This window comes from Canis lupus, chromosome 23 (assembly GCF_048164855.1).
Source record: "Canis lupus baileyi chromosome 23, mCanLup2.hap1, whole genome shotgun sequence".
NCBI classification, from domain to species: Eukaryota; Metazoa; Chordata; class Mammalia; order Carnivora; family Canidae; genus Canis; species Canis lupus.
This window is the reverse complement of record NC_132860.1, coordinates 4,785,644-4,808,994: the sequence shown is the minus strand read 5'-3', so window position 1 is coordinate 4,808,994 and position 23,351 is coordinate 4,785,644. Positions and strand designations below refer to the sequence as shown.

General features: G+C 39.1%; 1 protein-coding gene across 2 annotated transcripts in view; it reads left to right on the top strand.

Annotated features, from left to right (window-relative positions):
- LUZP2 (leucine zipper protein 2) overlaps positions 1 to 23,351 on the top strand; it is a 458,806-nt gene that overhangs the window by 298,824 nt on the left and 136,631 nt on the right. The gene's annotated exons all lie outside the window — the stretch shown is intronic.

Genomic DNA, 23,351 nt, shown 5'->3' with positions numbered 1-23,351 from the left:
ATAAAGAACATGGTCCTGTGAATAGAATTTTTATTGCATGGTTTTTGTGATTGCCCTTGGTTGAGTACAAAGTGACCCTGGAGGTGATGGTAGCAAATTTTGCCAATTTCTGGCTTTAGAACCTCCAACCAATACCCTTTTACTATTAGCATCTTATTGTCCCATCCGGGAGTATTTTCTTTTGATTTTAGCCTTAGTGCCTCCTTCCGTGGCCATCTGTTTACAGGAGCTGAGGGAGGTCGGACCCTTCTGTTACCTGCCTTCTTGCATGACCATCCTACCTGACCCTGACCATGCATTTTCTGTCAGGATTCTGAATGCTTAGAGAATATTTTAGAAGGCCCGTTAAGAGTAGCTGCAGTTCAATCTTCGTTATTGTCTCTGCGGAGTTGTCCTGCCTATTTTCTAATGCTTGTTTTCCAGGCATCCTATACCTCCAAAATCTTTGAGTACAGCAGTTGATTCATATACATATAATGTAAAGAGAGCTTGCAGGCTAGACGCCATAGTACTTCTGGCGGAGCTCAGGCTCCCTGGGCAAGCCTTTTTGACAATTAAAATCAAGACTGAAGTAGTGCCCAGAGGGGATAAATTCAGGCTGGCAGCATAACATAGATGGATAGATGGATAGATGGATGATGATGGTGATGATGATGATGATAGATAGATGATAGATGATAGATCGATAGATAGGTAGGCAATATGCATACATACGTACGCACATACACGAGTATTTCCTGTAAGGTAGCAAGCATTGTTTCTCTTACTTGCAAGTAACCTGTATCTTCAAGGTGTAATTCCCTGGTTTTGGAATAGAGATTGGAGTGAAGAAACTTACAACAACATCTATCCCCACCCCGGCACAAAGTATTCTAAAATCTCTGTGCTTTTGATGCTGTTAACTCAAAAATTGAAATTTGGTCTGTTTTAATCTGTTACAGACTAGCAGTTATGCAAAGTCTTAAGGGGATTGTCTTGGCTAATATCTTTTATTGAAAACAGAGATTCATTTCATTGGAGTTTTTATCTTGATCTTTTTCTTGGTAAGAAATCCAGCAGCTGTTGTTCTCTGCTGGTGTCTCAGCTTACACTGTAAAGGTAAGAGAAACAATGAGGAGATAAATTAGCCATGAGTTGAATGTCTACTTATTCAATTAGCCATCTCTTCTGGAAAACATTTATGTTACTCTCGTGTTTCGTATTATTATAAAATATTGAACGATGAACGACTTTTTGCCTGGTACTTTTTTTTTTTCTTGTATTACTTTTAGGTTCATTCTTAAATGGTAACACGGAGTTACAATGCAATAAGAATCTTAAGATAGATAAATATACTGTCAAATTATTTCCCAAGGGGGCTATGTAAATTTATTTTCTTTTTTATTAGTATTTTAAAAATACCCCTCCATTATACTTTTACTTTCCTTCTCTTACTAAGTGCTTCATATTCTCTTTAAATTTTTGAAAACAAATTTGATACGTAAAAATGTTATCTCTTCCAAATTTGAATTATGTTGATTACTAATGAGGTTGTCAACCACCATAATTTCTTCTATGAAAATGGTTGATTAATGACCTTAAGTCACTGATACTTGGCTATAATTAGTCTCTTGAAATTTCGTTATCACTCCTATCAATCTGCCACCATCAACCAGTCATCATGTATACTTGACTCCAGAAACCATCCATTCTATAAGTCGTGGTGTCAGCCTTAATTTATACCCCTAGGCACTTCAGTCTTGATTTTAATTGTCAGAAACACTTTTCAGGGGTGTCTGAGTTCCACTAGAAATACCATGACCTCTAGTCTGCCCTGCAGACTCATAAGGCTCTCTTCACACCAGTTCCAGAGATGTCCTGCCTCAAGGAACAATGCTCCTCAAATGTATTTAATCACAGAATTGTTTTTAATGTTGTCACTGTTACTATTGTATAGAGCTAATATTCCTTAGAATTAGAACTCATATTAACAGTAGTTTAATAGCGTCTGGAGAAATTATTTAACTTAGAACTTTATCCAGTGAATGTGAACATTTCTTTGAGAATAACCGACCTACATCTTGGGGTGAGCTTTATGTGCAATGTGCCATGGAGTTACTATAGGAAGTGATTTTCCTGAACTATAACGATACACAGCTCTACCTAACAATTGTCTTTTTATTCCTAATCTTACCTTATTAAGGAAGTGATGGAAATCTGGACGTTCTATTAATTGCATCTGATCCTGGCCTTCCGTGTATCTCCTTTTCCTGTGTCTCTTCCCCTCCACCACCTCCTCCTCTCCTTTCCTCTTCTTATCCCAGGTCCCTTCTTCCCCCTCTGAACCTTTTCCCTCCTTGTCATAATAAATATCCAGGTTGTTCCCATTCCCTTTCGTGTGTTCCTTTTCATATGTTCAGACACTATCTTTCTCTACATCTGCATGGGAGGGTCAATTTTTTGACATGTAAATGAGTTGTTATCATTTACAGGCTTCCTTGGTGTTTATTCACACTTACTGAAAATTCACTTTCCCTACCAGGGCTAGTCTAATTCAGCAGAATTCTGAAGGAGGTTTGTTCCTTCTAATATGCTTTGCACGGTGTTTGCTCCTAATGATGGGTACTTATATCCATCTGGGATGATTTCATGCAGTATTTGCTGCAGTCTCAGCTGTCCTCCTTAATCTAAGCGTTTTGTTCCCTGCCCTGGCTGTAGCAGCTCAGTAGTGCATCTACTACACCATTTGAAGAGAATAAAACATTTTGGAAGATTAAAAAGCATATTGAAAATGTTAATTATCTATCAAATCTTCCCAAATCCTCTCTTCCTGAATGTTTTGATCCCGATTTTATACTCACCAAAATGGAGAATACTTTAAGCATATGGAAGCAGGAGAGGCAAATATGGTTTTTTTTTCAATCAACCAGGAAACCCCATATTTTTGGAGAATCCTGCACGCCGTAAGTTTTAGTTTATGCTTCAATTTCAGTGACATAAGAATATATGGCATATGCAGAATTGCATTTGTGCTATTTACAAAGCACTTGCACATTCACTGCATCCTTTTGTTCTCCCACAACAAAAAGGCAGACGTAATTACAGATGGAGAAACTGAGGTGTAGAAATGGCACAGTGCAAGTTATGTCTGGGGCGACAGTTATAAATAGGAGCCCCAGGACTAAATAAAACATGTCTGGTGAACTCTGTTTCATTCTTTTTCCCCTATCTTACACTCCATCAAATAAAAAGTGAAAAAAGTCTCAGTTTTGACCATAAGGAGAATAGTATTAGAAGAGTCTTTGCGTCGTTCTTGTCTAATCAGCCAAGTCCAGGTGCACACCACATGAGCAGATGGAAACGCAATTAAGACAGATGTGATGACAGTTCATTCACAGACTCTGATGCTTTAAAACCCCAGTGCTAGGCTAAAAGCACACGCTCACAGCAGGCATGGCACGAGAGGAATCAGATGTGGGCACAAGACGTGTATCAGCTGCAGGTCTTTCCAAATTTTCAAAGTGAAATAGCACTAGTGATTTTAAAATCCTACATCTATTCATAACTCCTTCAAGTAGTGCGTATGTTTTACATTGTTGAGCGTAATTAGAAGAATATAAAGATACATGCAGGATCATTAGCCATTTATACACTATAAGCCCAGCATAAGATAAATCAGAATGATGGAGTGACCAAATCTTTGGTCTTCAGAACGTAAGTTATTGTATCCATATTATGTGAGGAGCCTAAATTCGTGCTTTGGGCAGCCAGTTAGTATTACTTCCCTCTCTCTTCCCCCAGGAAAACCCTTTGACCTTAGATATTACCTTCAACATTGAAAATCGCTAAGTAGTTCTTCTAGTTGGAATAAATTGCAGGCACTAAGGGCCAAGGTATCAAAATAAACATCCTCATGGTTTGGTCAAAGGTGATAAAGCTGAAACCACCGTGGGGTCATGTTTGGGGTCATGCCCTCCACCTTCTCATTATTTGGGAGACAGTTGCAAGAAGGTGAAAATGAGCACAGGGCCTGTGCTCAGGTAAAGAGGTTAACCCGCCTGCGCCTCTTAAGAGCCATGTAGCTTTGGGCAAGTTTCTTGACCTGAGTGTCAGTAAGTTTCCTTGTTTGTTAAACAGGAATACTACATCTTGCCAGCTACCTCCAAGGTTGGCAGAAAGCTTGTATAGGAGAATGTGAAAATTTAACCCTTTTTAGTGATGCTATCTGCATTTCTTCTATAACATTTGAGCTCTAACACCTGCCAGGGATTAGTAAGTATAGAAAGACCAACCTGTAGATGTTGCAGAAGAACATTAGCAACGGGAGGGCATAAGATAAGACAGAGAGATTCCCCACACTCAGTTTAAAATCTAGCCATTTCTTCCTCTCACTCTGCAGTGGTTTTAAAGTTTAATGTGCGTAAGACCCTTCTGGGGGTAATGCTAAAATGGAGCTTCCTGGGCCATGGTACCAGAAACTCTGATTTACCAACTGGCGGGAACCAGGATTCTGATTTAAAATTAAATACCTGGGGGGATCCCTGGGTGGCTCAGTGGTTCAGCTCCTGCCTTTGGCCCAGAGCCTGATCTAGAGTCCTGGGATCGAGTCTCACGTCGGGCTCCCTGCATGGAGCCTGCTTCTCCCTCTGCCTGTGTCTCTGCCTCTCTCTCCGGGTCTCTCTATGTCTATCATAAATAAATAAATAAAATCTTTAAAAAACAATAAATAAATTAAATACCTAAGGTAATTCTGAAGGTGATTTGAGGACTCCTGTGTGAGAAATCTGAAATAAATCCTTTATCTCTGATGCTTGCTTTCTCATTAGATCGGTCACAAGTGGCTCGGGAACAAGGACCAAAATTCATAATCAGTCAATTTCTGCAGACTCATAGAGTATAGGGCAGGCCGTAGGTGGACTAATGCTGTCAGCTGAAAAAGCTGCTTTTCATGTGTTCTGCTAATTAACCAGGCAAATGTGGCAAAGGTCAACAGTTCTCCAGAAATAGCTGTTCTCTCTGTTCTGAAACAAGAGCCCACTTTCATTGAAGCAAATGAACATCCAGAATAAACATTTTCCAGCCTCCTTTGCAGCTTGCTGGGGCCAGGTGCCTAGTTCGGTCCATTGTTCTATAAACAGAAGAGATGTGAGCACCTGTCAGTCTGTATCCATAAAGGAAAAGCATTTACTCTCCTCTATTTTCTTTGCCCCTTCTTTGATAGTGGAAATGTAGACGTAAAGGACCAAACAGGCGAGGGCAACACCAAGGAGGTGGCGACACATCCAGTGAGGAGGAGCCTGGCTCTTAGCATTGTGACTTTTATCTCAGAAACGTCAGGGAAAGAAAGAACTTCTATCTTATTTAGGATTCTGTTATTCTGCATCTCTTTCACACAGAGCGGAACCCAGTTGGTTCAAACTAATCAAAGTTTCCAATGCTCACCCAGGGGTAGGACAGTGCAGTAGTAGAGTGTGAAATGCACAGCCTTTCACTGACAAAATGCACATCCCTGCACCATAAAGCTAGCAGAAGAGCCACAAGAGCGAAATCCGCATGTACGATGCACGACGAAATGCCTACAACTGTGCAAGTGAACAGTCTTATACGTATTTTGATTGTTCATTTGTAATTATTAGATCCTTAGTTACTAAGCCATCAGTTCTATGATAAAGATAATTCTAGGCTAAGGTTGGTAGGGTGACTCAGAGGAAAAAAAAAAATCTACCCCCAATTCTAGGCTTTAAGAGAGACTTGAGTGAACTCCAGGCCAAAAAACCTTGCGTGGAAAACACGTGCCGGGTGTCATTTGGTGTCAGAGCCCTGCTGAGCTGGGGAGGAAGCGTAAATGCGAGTCAAACAGGAGCAGTGCTGACGTCCGGGGCCCTTACGGCATCCCCAGGGGATGGCTGTGAGAGTGCATCTTGGTTAGGTTACTTAGATGACTGATTGGTCACGCATGAGGGGGCTACGGTGCAAGGTTTACGCTAAGGGCTTTTCGAATCGTATTGGCATCATCATGAGAAGTGGCCCCGTCACAGCACTGCACCCAGAGAGCTCGGTGGGTGCCCTTTGCCAGGCTGGGGAAGGCTGCCCCGCGGGGCTACTGGAGTGGGGTCTGAAGGTGGCCGTGCGTTAGGTAACCTGTCGTGTTTACAGTCACTCGGGGTGCAGTGCTGGAGCTGAAAGAGTGGGAGCAGTTCACTTAAAACCAGTGGCGTCAGTGGTGTGAACCAGACGGATTTTATGTAGCTGGGAGCATAACACCAGGACATGGTAATGTTCACCAACGACGCTCAGACTCGTCTGTGTAAATCTGGGGCAAATTATTACATTATTACACTAGCTTGCAGCAGGGCTCCGCAAGCCTAAATGAGCGGCGGACGGGCCAGGCCCTGCTCCCGGAGCTTCTGGTTCAGTAGGTTAAGGACAGTTTGGGGCCTACGAACTTGCATCTCTAGTAAGTACCCAGGTGGTGCTTGTGTTGCCGGTCCAGAAAACGTATTTTGAGACCCACTGGCTGATAGGCAGTTCCTGATAACGTTTGGTACGGAAACAACCCATTTCTGTGTGGCTGTCGAGGTTGTAGGGTTCCTCTCGTTCTCTCTATACACAGGGATTATTAGATGATAAAATCATAGGTGGTAAAGACTTTATCTTGTTTAGTATCTTAACTCTATGAGACTTTGGTGCTGGACATTTTTCTTAGCTGCTTCAGATTTTTGTTTCTTTTGTCTTTGTTTTTGTCTTTGTCTTTGTTTTTGCTTTTGTCTTTGACAGGAAGTTTCCCTTCCTCCCTTCCTTCGTTCCTTCCTTCCTTCCTTAGTGCAACACTATCCTCGGCAGCCACATGTCCCCTCAGACGTTTCTGTGTCGTAGAATGTGCTTTGTAGGGCTGCCATGCCATATAATTATTGCCATATAATTGCTTCAAAGGAGGTAATTTTTCCTAAGCTGAGTTGTTCCGTACTTTGGGGGTAGGCAGAGGTCTGCTCTGTCTAAGCCTGAGCCGTGGAGACCGGAGAGCTAGCTGATGGAGGCCAGCAGTGGATTTGAATCTTGGCTCTGTCTCTTCTTTGCCATCTGAGCTGAAGAGATTCACCTCATGTAAGCTTCATGACTTTACTCTTACATGGGTTTAATCATTTGGAATAATCATAACTTCTGTTCTGACATGTCAAGTCTTTAATGAGTTGATGCATTTCCATGTGTTAATGCATTTAAAGTTCAATCACATTGCTTTTCAATGAACTGAGATATTTTGGTTATAGTTAAGGGCAATAAAAGTTATTCTTGGATAAAGATATTTAGCAATGATGAAAGGAAGGGGCTGAGTTTTAGCCAAAAAAGCAATACGGTTAGAACAGATGTCTTAGCAAGAGAAGTTTATGCAATGGGGAAAAAAGAAAACAAAAAAAACAAAAAAAAAACAACAACAAAAAAACTAGATCTGATCATCTCTCCGTGGACAGTATGGGTGAGTCTTGAGTACAGAAGGGGCACCAATACTGTACTTTTGCATGAGTTCTTCAATGCCAAAGCTGAGGCATTTGACTATGTATTTGGGAGAAAAATGGAGAGTAACTAGAAAAAGTTGAAAGTAATTTGATTTTAAAGCTAAATGCTTCAAATATTCAGATAAAGGTAAGTAATATTTACCCAACATACATATTCTCTTTTGCTGGGACCACTCTGTTAGAAGCAGAAGTCAAAACTTGGAGTCATATGATGAAAAGAATCACTTAAAATTCCAATGTAAATATAAAACTAAAGTGGAAGAAATGTTTGCTGACACGAATGATATCTACAATAAACCAAAGTGCTTCTATAGGCGTATTGGAATTTCATTGAGCAGCTTTTATGAAACATCTGTAAAGACTAAAGAATATAAATACAATCAATTGTATATAGTTTACTTATTAAAGTGAGTATATTTGTGGAAATATGTCAATTTGAAGAAGAATTAATATTCTCTTTTTAATGTGCTTATCTATTATTTTTTAGTTACTTTAGCAAACAATAGAAAGGCTATTTATAGCTTAATTTGTGATCCCTGATTTACAGTCCATTATTTCAATAGATCTTACGTTCTTAGCTATTATGCCACTACTTTAGGACCTTTCAAAGAGCTTTCTGAGATACAAAGCCACCTTATCCAAGTTAAGGTAGTTTTATTATAAAGCTGTGTTTTCTTTTGTTTTATTCAGTGTTTAGCAAGTTATCAGTTGTGTATAACACTCAGTGCTCATATAAAGTTATTTGTAACATTTTTTATTAACATTCATTTCTTTATGCAATCATATTGATAATTTTCCTTAAAAAACATAATTTCTGGGATCCCTGGGTGGCGCAGTGGTTTAGCGCCTGCCTTTGGCCCAGGGCGCGATCCTGGAGACCCGGGATCGAATCCCACATCGGGCTCCCGGTGCATGGAGCCTGCTTCTCCCTCTGCCTGTGTCTCTGCCTCTCTCTCTCTGTGTGACTATCATAAATAAATAAATTAATTAATTAAAAAAACATAATTTCTGTGGGACATCCATTAATACTTGGTTTAAATGCTAAATATACGAATTAGTTCAGTCTATTTTTGTATAGATTGTAAGATCGGATGGCGTTTTGTTTTTAATAGTTCTGGACAGGTTCATTTATTTTAATAGTTTTGTACTTTGGGGTACTTTTAAGATTATGTCAAAATTGAGTGGAAAGTACACAGTTCCCACACATCCTATGTCCTCATTGATCCACAGTCTCCTCCACTGTCAACATCTTACACAAAAGTGGCACATTTGTTAACATTTATGAACCTACATTGACCATCATTATCACCCAAACTCCGTGGCTTACTCTAGGGTTCCCTCATGGTGTTGTATATCATGGGTTTGGACCAGTGTGTAACCCCACGGAGCCACCGTCTCATAGAGATTAGTTTCACTGCCCTAAAAATCCCCTGTGCTCTACTTATTCATCCCCTTTGCTTGAACCCCCAGCAAACAGTGCACTTTTTCCTGTTTCTATATATATTTTTTCAGAAGGTTGTATAGTTGGAATCTTACAGTAAACAGCCTTTTCGGATTGACTCCCTATACCTGATGATGTGCATTTAAGTTCACTTTTGTTATTTTATTGCCTAATAGCTGTTTCTCTTTAATGCTAATAGTCCATTTTCTGCATGCACTGCAGTTTATTCATTCACTCACCTGCTGAAGAACACCTGGTCATTTCCAAGTTTTGGCATTTATGGATCAAAGTGCTGTAACATCCTTGTGCAGGTTTGCTGTGGATATAAGTTTTGAATTCCTTTGAGTAAATACCGAAGGCCATTATTGTCGGATCATATGGTAAGGGCCCCTATAAGTTTTATTAGAAACTGCCAAACTGTCTTCCAAAGTCTGTAATCTCACCAGCGGTAATGAGCGTTCCTGTTGTTCCATGTCCTTAAAAGCATTTGGTGCTGTCAGTGTTTTGAGTTTTTGTCATTCTAATAGAAGTGTAGTGGTATCGCGTTGCTGTCATTACCTAATGACACATGATGTGGGGCATCGGATATTATACGTAAATACCTCTCTGTACGTGCCATATGTGGCTTACAGGAGCACTTGTTTAATATTTGAAGAACAAATGAATAAATGACAAAATGAATAAAGTCAAAGCCAGGGTTCTGGCTTTAATGGTGAAATTTCTGACACCACTAGAGCCCAAACCTGAGATGGAGAGAGGCAAGTTGGCCATGAAATGCTTCAGCATCATTACATGAGCAGCTGCCTCCTCCATACCATTCAGAAGGCACTCTAAACACAGATGTTTCATCCAGATCAAAATACTCATCCGCATGCAAAAAAATTCAGAGTGACATAATTTCCTTTCAAAGGAGAAAGTCTGTACAGCACCACCAGTCACTCTTCTCACAGCATGCCCAATCACTTGGAGTGCAATTGCAGTAGCAGGATTATTAAGCTTTAAATAACTAGAAAAGGATACTGGCAAAATACTTGCTATTTAAGGTTTGTGAGCACACTTTCAGATAAGACTGAGCAAATGTGTGCTTAAGAAAATGGTGGCAGCAGGTGTACTTGACCCTAAGTAAAGCACATTGCGATTTAAGCATCAAAGTTTATTCAAAAATTTCTATTGATCCATCTGAGCTTCTTTAGGTTAATAGAAAGCACGAAGCAGTTATCATTAATGGTTGCCAGCAGTTGTAGCCAGGCTCAGCCATGGTTTGTGCAGACACCCAGATAGCCAGAAGAAACAATCGAACCAGTGCTAAGATCTTAGCTCAGCACAGTTTGTTCTATTCATTAAGTCAGGTAAAATCCAGATTACTCTGTAACAAAAAGTGTGACATTCTAGTGCATGGAATGATATTAATCACACTGTTTCCTTAAGTAAAACAGCATTTGAATTGTGCCGATTCTTGGGGGGGCACCTGGGTGGCTCAGTGGTTGAGCGTCTGCCTTCAGCCCAGGGCATGACCCATCGGGCTCCCTGCATGGAGCCTGCTTCTCTCTCTGCCTGTGTCTCTTCCTCTCTCTCTCTCATGAATAAATAAATAAAAATCTTAAAAAAAAGAAAGGAAAACTTCCCATCTTCAATATTTCCCCTGATGTACTTATATTAAAGCACCTGTGCTTTCTATCTCTAAATGCCTTTTTTTTCTCTCCTTATTCCAGAAGCCACAATTTAAACTTTATTTTGGTAGGGAGGGGAGCTTAATATAGTTCTTTATTTTATTTTATTTTTTTATTTTTATTTTTTTATCGTTCTTAATCTATAGCGTGCTGGACCTCATGGGAGAATTATGCTTTTCATACATTGTAGACTAGACCATATAAAAATGCATAGTAGTTTTTGACAAAAAACCTTTCAATTAAAGCCTTTCTAGCCAAACATATTCTTATTTAAGAAATATGACACCTGTTTTATTAGTTTGCTAGATCCAAAGTTGAGTCCGACACTAAGGATTATTATCCTTAATAATAGGATTATTATTAAGCTGAATCCTTAATTCAGCTGGATTCAGCTATGGATATGAAAGAAGCATGTAATTTGAGAATTATCAGAATGTAAATAAGTGAAATCCATCCCTTATATATTTCTCCATGACATAGCTACAGGTGTTGAGTGTAATATCCAGTACAAATTTTATTATGTTCATTCTCTATAAAGAACATTGTATCTGATATTGAAGGAGGAAAATGGCCTGTGACTTTGAAGAGTCCAAAGATTGAAAAGAAAGAGAAAGAAAAAGTCTGGATTTATGGCCATTAAAATAATTTAAGATAAAAGTAAAGCTACTCTAGGGAGAAAAAACTCTTGTACGGACAAATGATGACTCCACATAATTTAAGGACTTAGAATTTCATACAAATTCAAAGATGTGAGTGAGTGTGTGTGTGTGTGTGTGTGTGTGTGAAAGTGTGAGTGTGGTTAAGAGACATGGATAGAAAGATTGACAGTCTGAAATATGTGTCTAATAGGAGTTCTTGAAAAAGAGAATAGAGAGGGATGCAGATGCAACCTTTAAGGCTGAATATGTATTTTATAATGAAGACAACTATAGGTATTGGGTGACCTCCACACATCGTGCCAGAAATGGCAAGAGTCAAGAATACTGCAAGGTTCTTTGAACAGTCAGAAAGATGGCTTTATCCTTAACTAAAGAAGGGAAAGACCGTTGGCGAAGAAGGATGGGGAAAAGGATGGCACTAATTCTCGATACCTGAGATTTGAGATGATGCCATGTGATGGACGAGGTAGCCGTGGGAGTTGAGAAGACAGGTCAAGCCAGGAGATATAAATTTGGCAAACCTTGGAAAGATTGTGTTTAAGGCCATGATCATAAATGAGATTACGGAGGTAGCGAGGGCAAAGAGAGAAAATGTTGAAGTACTCAGCCGTGAGTTACTCCAGAGTTGAGATGTCAGAGAAGCAGTATCCACTGAAGGAGAATTTTAAAAAGCAAGAGGGAGCAAGGAAAAAAAAAAAAAAGCAAGAGTGAGGCATTTCATAAAACAAGTGGAAAAAAATCCCCGACTATTTCGAGAAGAGGGAATGATCGCCTGTCAAATGCTGATGATAAAACAAGAAAAAACAAGAACCAGCAATTGTCCCCTGGATCTAGCAGCAATGAAAAGACCCGGATTAGCACACATTTTTGAAAAGTGCATGAATTATTGTTGATGGATACATACATATACAGAATTACGTATGAAATGTAGACTTGGGGGCATAGGAAGAAACTAGATCTTTTCCACTGTGACAAGACATATCCCTTATTAGTGGAGTCAGATTTATGGTACTGTTAAAATGTCTTTATCCTATTAATGACCCAATCAATTCAACGTAATAAAGCCATCAACAGGGCTAATTATGCAAGCTTGGAGCACAGAAGCAAATGGTAAGTCTCTTCTCCCTGCCATACCTGGTGGATATTTCTCAGCAATCTTGGGAGGAAAAAAGTAACCCCAAGTATTTTTTTTAAAGTTTATTTTATTTATTTTTATTTTATTTAAATTTATTTATGATAGTCACACAGAGAGAGATAGAGAGAGGCAGAGACACAGGCAGATAACCCCAAGTATTTTTTTTTTTAAAGATTTTATTTATTTATTCATGATAGTCACAGAGAGAGAGAGAGAGAGAGAGAGAGAGAGAGAGGCAGAGCGAGAAGCAGGCTCCATGCACCGGGAGCCCGACGTGGGATTCGATCCCGGGTCTCCAGGATCACGCCCTGGGCCAAAGGCAGGCGCCAAACCGCTGCGCCACCCAGGGATCCCAACCCCAAGTATTAAATAAATCATCTTCCTTAGAAATTTATGACTTTATTGTCTGGCTCAAACTACAACATCAGATCTTCCCTAGTACTATGTTAAAAAGGAATTGCTGACAGCAGTCAATATTTGACAAGCTTCAATTAAATCATAAATAATAAACCAGATCCAAATTTATTCTTGTTAGCAAGCATTGATGATGACCTTTAGTCATCATTTGTGCAATGGTGACTGACTAGCAGAGACCGAACAAAACAATTTTTAAAGTTAATGGCATTAGCTTTAAATGACACAGCCTTGGTATGTCGTATGCAGTTGCACCATTTTTCTTTCAATCTGGAAATATGTTCTAACACTTTTTTTTTTTAATCCTGGGCCTAAGGAAATGTTGGTAAAACTCTGACGAAAAAAAAAACAACAACAACAACAACAAAAAAAACATGAATTCAGTTCTACAGAGTTAAAGACAAGAAAAAGGGAGATCTCCTCTCAATTGCTGTAGTTGCTCAACTGTGTTCCTAGGATGGAATGACTTTTTTGGGCCAGGAATTCCCAGCAGGATTGCAAAGAGATGGTGGCAGGTGTTCAAGTCTTAACTGGGCATAGCTGAGGATATCCTCGAAAATAATTAAAAGTGAATTAACGGATCTTTCCTAATGACTTCACGAATTTACTTTGCCCGACTGCTCTAAGGGTAAAGTCTCTGGTTTGTCATTTCTAAAGTGGAGATAATTAGGGGCACCTGGGAGGCTCAGTTGCTTCAGTGTCCAATTCTTGGTTTCGGCTCAGGTCATGATCTTGTGAGATGAAGCCTCACATCGGGGTCCACTGGGCATAGAACCCGCTTAAGAGTCTCTCTCTCTCCTCCCTCTATCTCTCCCCCTCTTCCTGCTCCTGTGCAAGCTCTCTCCCTCCCTCTCTCTCAATAAGTAAGTAAACACACACACAAACAAATGGAGATAATTAAGAATGTTGGCCTTGTAGGGCTGCTGTGAGGATTCAGTGAAATAGCTTATATAATTTGTAAGATAGCTGGCACAAAAGAAGCATTCGACAAATGATAGTTTGAAACGCACACATACTCAGCATCCAGGTATTTCCCCATATTTCCTGAGGTGCGATTGACCTATAACGTTTTGTAAGGTGTGCATCACGTTGACCCGATATATTTATATATTGTAAAATGCAATTACCATCATAGCTTTAGCTAATACCTCCATCTTATCATATAATTATGGTTCCTTTTTGGTGGTCAGAACATTTAAGATCTACTCCTCTTACAACTTTCAGGCATATGATACAGTGTTTGCTAACTACAGCCACAATGCTGTGCCTTAGATCCCTAGAACTCATTCACCTTCTAAGTCGAATTTGATACCTTTTGGCCAACACCTCCCCATTTCCCCCACCACCTAGGTCCTGGTAGCCACTATTCTATTCTCTGATTCTGCAGGGTTAGCTTTTTCAGATTCCACATATAAGAGGTACCATACAGTGTTTGTCTTTCTGTGACTTATCATCTCACTTAGGACAATGTCTTCAATGTCCATCTATATTGTTGCAAATGCTGAGATTTTTCTTCTTTCTCATGGGTGAATAATATGCCTCCTGTGTGTGTATGTGTCTACCTTCACTACTTAGGTTGTTTCTGTATCTTGGATATTGTGAATAACGGTGCAATTTACATGGGAGAGCAGACGTCATTTCAGTATCCTCTTTTCATTTCCTTTGGGTATATGTCCAGAAGTAGGATCGCTGGATCATAGGGTAATTCTACTTTTAATGTCTTGAGGAACTTCCATACTGTTTTCCATGGTGCCTGAACAAATTTACATCCCCCTTGATAGTGCACCAGGGTTCCCTTTTCTCCACATCCTTGCCAACACTTGTTTTCTCTTCTCTTTTTGATGGTAACCATCCTAGCAGGAGTGAGGTGATAACGTGTTTTTGCTTTTTGTTTTCCTGATAACTAGTGATGTCAGACACCTTTTCATATTCCTGTTAGTCATTTGTTTGTCTTCTTTAGCAAAACATCTGTTCAGTTCCTCTGCCCGTGTTTTAATCAGATTTTGCTGCTTTCATTGAGTTCTATGCCTTTTTTTATTCTCCCGGTAAAATACTGCCTAAATCTAAAATTAGTATTCCCTATTTTATTTTTCTAAAAAGTACATCTGACACTCCATCTACACAGTCCAAGCCATGGCTTCAGTGACATACAGGGCCCTCTGTGGCTAACCCCCATGCACCTCTATAGTCTCATCTTTCTTCTCTCACTGGTACCTCATGCATGATGCCACCGAGCATCTTGCAGTCCTAGTGCACCGACTCTCCCCTCTCTCTTGCCTCTTCCTGTTATGCAGCTGACTCCTTTACCACAGCTGAAGGCAGCTCAGTGTCGCTTCATGAGTAGCTGCCTCTCCAGAGTCTTTGAGTGCTGCTGTCCGCCTCCTTCATGGATTGGAAACTCCTTGAAAAGAGGGATTGTTTTCGCCTCATTCCTAGGACATAAAAGGATTTTATAAATGTGGACAAGAATATTAATGCTTTTCTCATAAAGTTATTTCTGGAGTAAATGACATTTCATATATTTAGCTAAATTTTTTTTAACCCATCAGAATGAGCGCTCTCTGATAAGGAAAGGGAGTTATTAATGACAGCAGAAGTAGGTTCCACAAGCAAGAGGATTGTCTATGTTAAAAGAAAAGTCAGACATAGAAAGAAATACCATTGAATTCAATGACTTCCACAATAAACTCTTATTTATTGCTAATTTAGTCTTTAGCTAGAAACTTATCTGCCATCTTCTATAATATATGCATATATTTATACATATTTATATTTCATTTATATGTTATATATATATTTATATATTTTATTTGCAATGCTGGAATCCTGAAGCTTCTGGAGTGCTGTCCTAATCATCAGAAAAGTGTTTTTTTTTTCTTTATTTTTGCAAGATGAAGTGAGGTTTATTGAAATAATAAGATCTAATATTTTTGGGTGCTCACTGTGTGTCACTGTCATAAGTGTTTTGCTTATATCATCTCATTTATGCAGCTGCCCCATTAAGATGGCCATGATTGTTGCCTAATTATATGAATGAAAAAATAGAGGTATTAACGGAGGTGCATCCAAAATTATAGAGCTTATAAAAAGTGGAATTCAAGTGCAGTAGTTTTGCCTCAAGAACCCAGCAACTGTGCTGTATTGTATCCATACTATTTGAAAAGTGTTCTTGTAGGTATGAGATGAGTTTAAGCAGCAAATAGAGTATCTAATTAATTTACTCACTAAGTTGGACTGTCATGCATTTATCTCTCACTTGATATCAGAATAAGTCATCAGTCCATATCCCTCCCATCCTCTCTCGGTAGTAGGACAACCATCCTTAAGATGCAAGAAATCTGGGGTGCCTGGATGGCTCAGTCAGTTAGCCATCCGCTTTGGGCTCAGGTCATGATCTGGAGTCCCATAATGAAGCCCTGCATTGGGCTCCCTGCTTAGCAGGGAGTCTGCTTCTCCCTCTACCCCTGTTCATGTGCTCTTTCACTCCCTCTCAAATAAATAATAAAATCATTTTTAAAAAAGATGCAAGAAATCTAAGAGATGACTTGATGATTCTCCATCATTTCACATATGTTGACACATATGTCTAGGGGTTAAATGACTTACACTAGAGATTAGAGCTAGTTTGGTGCCAAGAATAAAACTCTCATTAAGCACTCTTACCATCTTCTAATGGATTAGAGCCAACCTCAATTCCCATCCCCTTCCTTTTTATTTTATTTTATTTATTTATTTTTTTTAATTTATGATAGTCACAGGGAGAGAAGGAGAGAGAGGCAGAGACACAGACAGAGGGAGAAGCAGGCTCCATGCACTGGGAGCCCGATGTGGGATTCGATCCCGGTTCTCCAGGATCGCGCCCTGGGCCAAAGGCAGGCGCCAAACCGCTGCGCCACCCAGGGATCCCCCACCCCCTTCCTAAGTTAACCTCAATGAGGAAATCTGTTAGCACTTGTAAAACTTCTGTTACACCTGCAACTGATTTAAAATTGAAGTTGGCAAGGCCAACACTCAGCAGGGGTATGTGCCATCACTTGTATGATAGCAAGGTTGTCTGGTGATTTTATTTAAATGTTTATAGAATGATTGTTTCAGTCACAGCTACTCAATTTTAAATCTTTCTGAAAAATATAAATCTTTATTAAAGCAGTAATTAATCCACGTATAGATTCAATCATAGCATTATATTTAAACAGGATGATTCAGAAAAAAATATTATTGAAAATACTTAGTTTCAAGTAAGTGCCTTCCTTGTTACCTACATTATATTTTTTGCGTAATTCAAGAGAATAGCTTTAAGTCTTTTGGACAAAAGTTATTTCAGTTGTCTAAAGATCCGTATGTGTATTATGTTATATGTAGGCCTTTGGCCTTTCTCTCCATTATCAACTTGAAACTGTTTCATAGACAATTTTCTTTCTCTCTCTATTTTGAAATTATACTCTTGTCTTCTGCGTGGCTTATAACAAATAAAAAGGCCAAATATACATTTCTGATTTCCCTACTTTCTCTACAGTTAAACTTTTCCAAATGGAAGGAAGAAATTCTCCCCTTTATTGACCTCTTTACCTCTTATTTTGGAAACAAGAACTGTGGGATTAACAATTTTTAAATTTTAAGGAGTATCAATAATAAAATGACTGGACAACTTTCTTAAAGTGGGTGAACTGTACATACTAAAAGGAAAGTGTGCAATGTTGTAGACTACATCCTGATTTCAGGAACAGTAAGAAGTTAAAAAAATGTACATATAAGAACTAATCAACACTCATGATTTAAATTTCAGTCCAGTGTCCCATCCCTTTCCTGACATGTCTTCTATAAGGGACTCTCTGAAAATTTATAAAATGTAATATCTACTAGTATTTTAGAAGCAAAGCATTTATGTTACATATTACACCTAATGTAATAACCATAAATAAACTATATTGTTTTCCCTAATATGAGATATAAGATTTCCAATTTCAAAATGGCTTATTTGAAAGAGCATGGCCATTCTCTAGGCATTTTAGAAACATTTTAAATTTAAACAAATGTGGATCTCAAGCAGTCATATATAGTGCTTTCTGAACAATCAGTTTTAGGAAATTCTAAAATAGGAGCTACTTTCCACAGTTAGGCATTGCAGGCTCTGGTTTGAGTTTGAATACCACTGCAGGTGTTTTTACTTTTGGTTTACATTTAGTTGCACATGCTTTTGACTACCTGGAAGCATTGGTTTTTACGTGTTTTTTTGTTTTGTTTTGTTTTGTTTTGTTTTGTTTTGTTTTGTTTTGTTAATCTAGAAAACATTACAAATGCACATATACATAATTTATTTTATTTGACAATTCTAAGGTCCCAGATTATGATTTTACTGTGAAAATTCATTGAGACCTCATCATTCCGCCTTGTGAATAAGTCTAGTGATTTACAGTTGTCAGAGTAACTCTATTCTGTCTTATAATCATATACACTTCATCTCATTTGGTCTCTGCCTACTTTCTGAGCCTTCTTCCCCAGACTGTACTCAGCTTGAAATATTCACAATGAATTCATGTTTTGCTTGATTTGGCCATTTTTGGTTTTTATTATTTACAAGCAAGAAGACCTCTTAATACCAAATTTCACTTGAAAGCACTATATAGAATCTTGACCATAGCAATTTTGGGATTTTTTTTTTTTTTTACATTTACATACAGAAAGATTATGAGAAATACCAGACATGCTTCTATTTCCGTTTTGTAGCCTAGACTATTTGGTGGGTTTGACCTACCATGTAAACTCTACTGAAAATGTGATGTTTTGAGTTCTCAGGCAAAAACTAGAACTAGGTTAAGCCACTCTATTAAGAGAGATATGATGTTACTACCAGATTTGAGTTTGAAATTTATCCTGTAGACAGTGGGAAATATTACATGGCATTTTTAGGCAGGGCTGACGAATATAGAAACTGGGTTCCCAAGAAGGCTATAGGGACATTTGTTTCATGCTACTTCAAATTTGTACAGCATCCAGTTGGGAGACATTCCTTAAATAGGTACTAAGCAAGGTCTGCCTTCCATTTAGAAAAGGCAAAATAGATGGCTGGCATCCTAATAAGCTATGGCCTTAAACATTAGATATAAGCATGGCTATTTGGATGTAATTTTTTGCTACTCTGAATCCTAAGGATGCGATAGAATTATGTGATTATGTAAGATAGGGTGGACAAAATGATTTAAGTATGATTTCAAGAGAGCAGAAGGGCTGATGCTGGAAGCATGTAATTGAAAAACCCAGGAGCATACTAGGCTTCAGGCAAGTATGAAGTAGGGAAGAAGGGCTGACATCATGACCTGGATTCAGTATTTCTCTCTCCAAACTCAGGTGTTGTTTTCCCTTGTTAGGTCATCTCAGATGGGTTCTAACTCGGTGATATACCCTTATTCTTATTAATTCTTGAGAATAAAAGATTTATATTTGAGTTTCATCAGCAGTATCTATGTTGCTTTGTCAAATCTTGACCAAGACTGATTGGCTGGCCTTGAGTTTTATCCTTTTCCTAGTAGAAGGGATGGAGTTAGAGTCACACCAGCCACATGGAATTAGCACAGGGGTATATTTCTCATAAGAAAAATCAGAGTATGGTTATTAAAATAAGGGATAGCAGAAGTGTCACAGAAAGAACATTTAAGCATCTGATGGCTCTTTTAATCTATTTTTCTTCATATTCCCTCAAGTGAGGCATAATCATAATTGGATCCTGGCATCTTGGGCGTAATTATATGTGTAAGTTGTTTTAGATCTTATAAAAGCATCATTAGGTTGATAGAGATGAGAACCATTGGTTAGAGGGTATATGAAATACACAAGTCTGCTTGTAAAGCTGTTAAAAAAAAATGGTGTTCTTAATGCCTAAATTTTATTGATATCTCAAGCCATGATTCCTTCTGGAATTAAAAAAAGAATTATGATCACTAACCATAGGGGAAAGGTTAAATCAGTGAAGTGTCTGGGAGTCAGTATTCCCTCCTCAGTGCTCTGTGCCATCCATGTTTCTGAGAACAATCTTAGCATGGGCCTTGACAGGTCTCTCTTGTGTCTCACAATTGGTCCCCTTGTGGGTGATTATAATTATTATCCCCAGTTCTGGGTATATTTCAAGCAGTGAAATACTCTAATTCGTAAGCTTTAGAAATGACATCCTGCTTTACATGGTCGACACAGTTGCCGAGGATTATCAACCGCCAGCGCAGACGGTGGACGCACAATAAAATCACTGCTCGTTTTGGGGTGGTCACAAGGATATGCATGTTGAGGAGTAACAGTCTTCCCTCTACAGTTCCAGGCACATTGTCCAAGCCCATCATAAGCATTTCCAGGGAAATAATGTTATGTTCATTGCTATATCTATCATCTTAGAATTGAACATAATGAAAAAGAAAAAGGAAGGAAGGAAGGGAAAAAAAAGAAAAAAGGAAAAAAAGCTTTAAGTGAAGGTGTAAACTTATACCATATACACTAAATTTTAAATATATTAGTAACTATATTATCATTTCTAATGAAATTGCTCTGATGTGGATGGTTTGTGTTGATACATAAATCTTCATATCCAATACGCTTCACCTATCTTCTCTCAAGTTTATTTATCTTAATTTAATTTTTTTAAGTTTTGTTTGTTTTATTATTATTTTTTTCATCAAAAAATCATTTCCTTCCACCCTTACACAGGAGCAAGTGGGGGTGTGTGGATGGGGATCACTGACAGCAGGGAATTCCTGGGTTGTCACAGACTAAGCGCCATACTCATACTGAACAGAAAAGTGTCTACCAGATGAGAAAGATGAATGATACTGGAGAAATGTATCATTTTATTTGGAAGGATTTTCAGGGAAGTCCTGCTGCCATGTCATGGACCTAGCCTTGTCATTCACCCCCAATTTGCCTACGATGCTGTGGGCAGTCCTAATGGTTTTGTGCTGAAAAGAAAGGTAATATTTCCCAGATGTCACTCACAGTGAAAGAGCCAAAGGAAAGGTTATATTGGGTTACAAGTGGGCCCTTGTGGAAGGCAAATCATGAGATTTGAAAAAAGGAATTCCCTTTTCCTAACTGAAGTTTAATAAGATAACCGATTTCTTCTCTCTGGAGACTGGCTTTTTTCACTTGCAAGGCTAACATGTCTCCGACATGGGGGAAAAATACTTTTTCTTGTGGTGGGCTGATCTGGGAGGCAGGTTGAAGGACAAGCTCGTGCCTCCGACTGCCAGGGCAGTGTTGCAGCCCACACAGCAGATTCCTGAGGGAGGGCTAGGTATCTGTCATGCTGGAGCAGGCTTACAAAGGCTTTATATGTCCCATTAGGCTGAGGCTCTAGAACCGTGTGCCCACTGCAGGAAATGTAAGGATAGTCAGGCTCTGGAAAGCTGGAATTGGCTAAGGAGAGGGAATGCCACAGCTTGCCAGATTAAATGGAAGGGGTCCCCGCCAGGGACTCTGGGTACTGATCCACAGCCAAAGGACTAGACTCCTTCAAGCTGCAGTTGATGAATATCGAAAAGATACTTCTGGGTATGGTTTTGTCCACTGAGAAGAGAAGCACCACTGGTTTGGAGGCATGTTGCTGTCATTCCTCAGGATCACATCTTCACACTCTGACTCTAGGGAGTCAATCCCTGGGGGCTCTTGACATTGCTTAAAGCCCCAGAGGTGTTCATCCTCCATGCTGCTGATGGCCCTTGAAAACAGGTGAAAAAGGCATGCCGGAAATTCTACTCAGTCTTTATAGGTCTCTGCACCTCCACACGAGTCTTCCCCATTTCTTCCATTGTGAATGACATAGGTGACAACTTAATGCCTGACCATCGCCTGAGACAGCGAGATGCTCTGGCTAGACAGTGGTGGTACTATGATGCCCAGAGTTGCTCAGTCTTCATTTTATTTTTCTTAGATAATTTAACTTTTTAAAAAGTATTGTGTTTTAGAAAGATAAAGAGCATGAGCAGAGGGAGGGGCAGAAGAAGAGGGAAAGAGATAATCCCAAGCGGACTCCAAGCTGAGCAAGGAGCCAGACATGGGGCTCTGTCCCATGACCCTGAGACCATGACCTGGGCCAAAATCAAGAGTTGGACGTTCAACCAACTGAGCCACCCAGGCGCCCCTAGATAATTTAAGTCTTTATTTTGAAATAAATGTTGACATAGAAAGGGCATACCAAATCAGTGTTAAATGTTTTGGTGCATCTTTGCCCTGAGCCTTTAATACAACATCATCCAGAGTAGATAATACAATTACTGAACCAGAAAATTAACATGAATATAATACTATTAAACAAACTATTGACCTTATTTGAATTTCATGTCTTTCCACTAAAAGAGTATAACCCTTAAAAAGATGAAAAATCTGTAGCTGCTGGATGGCTCAGTCACTTCAGCCTCCGACTCCTGATTTCAGCTCAGGTCGTGATCTCACATTCATGAGATCAGGCCCTGCATTGAGCTTCGCACTGGACATGGAGCCTGCATACGATTCTCTCTCTCTCTCTCTCTCTCTCTCTCTCTCCCTGTCTCCCCCCCACCCCCCTCTGCTCTATTCTGGCCTGCTCACATGCCCTGTCTCTAAAAAACAAAACAAAACATAAAGATGAAAAACCTAAGTGACTATTAAATCTTAAGAGGTAGGTAGTGAAGATAGTTCTATGTACAAAGATAACAGGAGAAATCAAAAGGGGAGAAATAGACCACTTTGGGAGAAAAAAATTAAGATTGCATACATCAAAAGTATCATAAATAGACACAAACAGAAGGAAAACTAGGATATTTTTAAACCTACAATCTGAGCAACATTGCAGAGTTAGAACATTGGTTATGCATCCCCTTGTTAGAGTTTACAAGCTTTCAATATAGGAATAATATATATTGAATTGTCTTTAAAAACTCCAATTGTGTGCTTTGTTGTATGATGACTATGAATATTTACCAAAAAGCCCCACATTAGTTGAGTGAATCAAGATAACTCCTCATTTGTGTAAATCATTTCATAGTATTGAAATTCTAAGAAACGAGCTTTTTAGAATTTCAACTCTTCTCTAAAGAAGAAAAATTAGCCAAAGGTTCCTTTCACACTGAGACAGCTGTACCCCTTCTCTACATGACAGGAAAATAAAATAGGAAGTGATGTTCAAAAGGTGGGGATTGTAAGTGAAGAACCCTCAAACCTGATGTATTCATTCATTCGGTTATTCATTCATTCTGCATAAATTGTGTTCAGTTTGCTCCTAGTGCTCATCACATCTACTCTCTTTAGAGTCATTATGAGCTGTACCTTCCTACTACATGATCTGCTCCTGCAGAGACAATACAAAGTCCGGGTCCTGTGGGTTTCATCGAGTTTTCTGTTCTCCTTTAGCCCGGCTGTCTCAAAGGACCCGAGTTACAAAGACAGAAAAACCTGAGCATAATGAGGCAGATGTCATTGGAAGAGCTGTAAGGGTTTAGATTCAGATGGCTAAGAACACACGGCACTTATGTCAGAAGTAACAAACATTCATCTGTAAATCAAGGCCAGTTATGGTGAGTT